Genomic DNA, 2,759 nt, shown 5'->3' on the forward strand with positions numbered 1-2,759 from the left:
AACTGGTTTCATTGGGATCCAGGGCCGATCCTTGCCCTGCAGGATTGTGATTACATTTAACATTTAAAGCTGAATTATAATGACAGGATGAGTCTGAGGAGCACCTGCCTAGGACAGGTTTTTTCTTCCTCCTTTTTTTTTTTCCCCTCTCTAATGCACAGTTTGTCTGAGCACTGCTCACCACAGTCCAGAGCAGCAGCGGTTAAATTTGGTAACGTTGTGCTTTAGATAATTTTTTATAGAGCAGTAGAGGGTGCTGTTTGTTCTCCTGTCGAGGATGGGGCCACTCACCCCTCCAGCCCAATATCCAGACAGACCCAGAGCGCAGAATAACCTGCTCTTGAAGGGTCAGCCTTGCTCAGTGCTCCGAAATTGTCATGCCTCTCTGGCTGGCTTTGCAATTCAATGTGTTTCCAAGGGGTTGAAAGTAGGGTCGCTTCTCCAAATAGATCCTTAAGAGGGAATCCCTGTTATCAAGCCTCTCTTGGTCCTTTCCAACTTTCTCCGTGCTTTCTCTTCAGATTGACAGTTTTACCATCATATTTTTGCACACACTTGGGTCTGAAACCATGCCCAGGTGGTACCAAAGGTGTGATGCTCAGCCAGATGGGTGATCTCCTCCTGTACAGCCCAGCTGAGCACACACCACTGTGGCATTCACCAGGCTGGAAGGGACAAATGAGACTTTTGTTACACTCTGTCTCAGCCAAACTGTTTTGTTTTCTTTTTCCTTTGTGATCTGATGGTGTGAAGGGCACATTGTACTGGGTGCACCACAGATGTCTTACTGTGCAGAGACCTGCTCTGTTGTAACTCCATCCTAGAAAGACTTTGATCTGTTGATTTTAGTTGTCTACTTTGAAAACATATAATTATATTCTTTGTTAAATTTACTCTCTGTTATTCAATTCAATTCAATTCAATTCTAGTCTAGTCTAGTCTAGTCTAATCCATTCCATTCCATTCCATTCCATTCCATACTCTTTGTTATCTGGGAATTAGAAAGAGCGTTCAGTGTGATTAATGACTGACTTCAGTATAGCCACACTCCAATCAGAGGTTTGTTTTTTTTTTGAAAAAAAAAAAACAACCTAATTTTTAGGTGCTAAAGTACTGCCGGCAAATATATGTATCTGAAAGGCATTACATGCAGGGGAATTCAACATAGGTAACAGGTGAGATGACAGCATCCTGACATCACATATCACACCACACAAGTGGAGCATTGCAATTAAAATTGTAATTGCTTGTAGTGGCTAGTTTGTAGTGACTTTTCTGTGCTGCTCAGCGTAAATGCTGGGAGGTTTGCGCTGATGGCTCTGTGATGGCTCTGGCCCTTCTCAGTAAGAGTGGAGGAGGCTGGTTGTTTGGAGAAGATTGCTCATAATCACATGAACACGCAGATCACCCTGAATTTATGGAGTTGTGGATTGATATTGTTTGTGCTTGGCACACAGGGGTAAACTATAACACAGGAGATTTCTGCTGAAGCGTGCTACGATTCTTCATTTGCAGGCAAGGAAAATTGCCAGAAGCTTTTAAGCAGAAGATGCTGAGCAGTTCTGTGGCTGTCTTAAAGAGCACAATGATACTTCCCTCTGCCTTGGCAAGGTAAAACGTTTCTTTTACAGCCTAGGGATGAACAGGAATTACCCTCTTTACTTCTCTACACCTCGCTTTCCCTGTTAAACCTGACAGGTTTTTCTGTGCAGCAAGGAGGTGTGGGAAGAGGTTTGCAAACATTGGTATCTGTGCAGTGGTTAGGGATCCAGGAGGAAATACCATCAGATTTCCTAGGGGTGGGAGGGTAATATTAGCAGGAACCCCGCAAAATAGTATTAAATTATAAAAAAGTGCTGAAGAACGATATGGGCTGGGTTCAATTTCCACAGCGAGGTTCACTCTTATACATGGAGGCCTTTCCTTGCATCACCCCAAACCTGTACTGGCTGCTGGGGGCAGAGAGTAAAGCAAGGGCTTGGCTTCTCATGGGTTTGGTCTGTCTGGTGTACCTTCCTTTTCCACTCAGGTGACTCAAATTCCCCCGTCTCTTCAGTGGCTTAGCATTGGAGGTGGGAAAAGCTCTCAAATGCAGTGCCATTTCAAAGAGGTTTAGTGCATCTAAAATTGTGTGCATATCTAAGATGTCCTGTTCGCTTCCGCAGCCCGTGCCAAACCACTGCTGCCCTTCCAGCTCCTTCTACACTGCTGTGTGTGCCCGCTGCCACCAGCATTTGGGAAGTGACACCCCTTTTCCAGGCTCCGGTGGCCACAGAGGATGCCGAGAATTTCGGAGTGTGTATTTCGCTGTTATCCCTGCCTCTAAACACACCATCCATCTCCTAGAAGGTAAAAATAAAGCAGCATTGTTTAATTTCTGGAAAAAGCCAGATGGCAGTGGAAGGGGTCAGAAATATGCACGCCAGCCCTCCCTGTCCCACTGTCTCAGCTGTTGCTTACTGAGAGACAGAAGCATGTGGTTGCTAAAAATAACCTGCAAAGAGAATACATTCCCTCTCCAATGGGAGAGTATAAATTAATCCAAATTGTAACATATACAACTGCTTGTGGCTGGGAGAAACAATTCCAAACGCGGCTTTTGGAGGGGGGTTTCCTAATGAAGCAGAAGCACAGACCTGCGTAGGTCAGTGATATTGCGCAGAGGATCATTGCCTCCTGCCTCTCCTGCTCCCACCCCCTCACCCTCCTATGGGAAACGCTGTGGCTGGGGGTGGGGGGGAGGCCAGCCCTTTTATAAG

The sequence above is a fragment of the Calidris pugnax genome, unplaced genomic scaffold (assembly GCF_001431845.1).
Source record: "Calidris pugnax isolate Ruff unplaced genomic scaffold, ASM143184v1 scaffold14, whole genome shotgun sequence".
Lineage (NCBI taxonomy): Eukaryota > Metazoa > Chordata > Aves > Charadriiformes > Scolopacidae > Calidris > Calidris pugnax.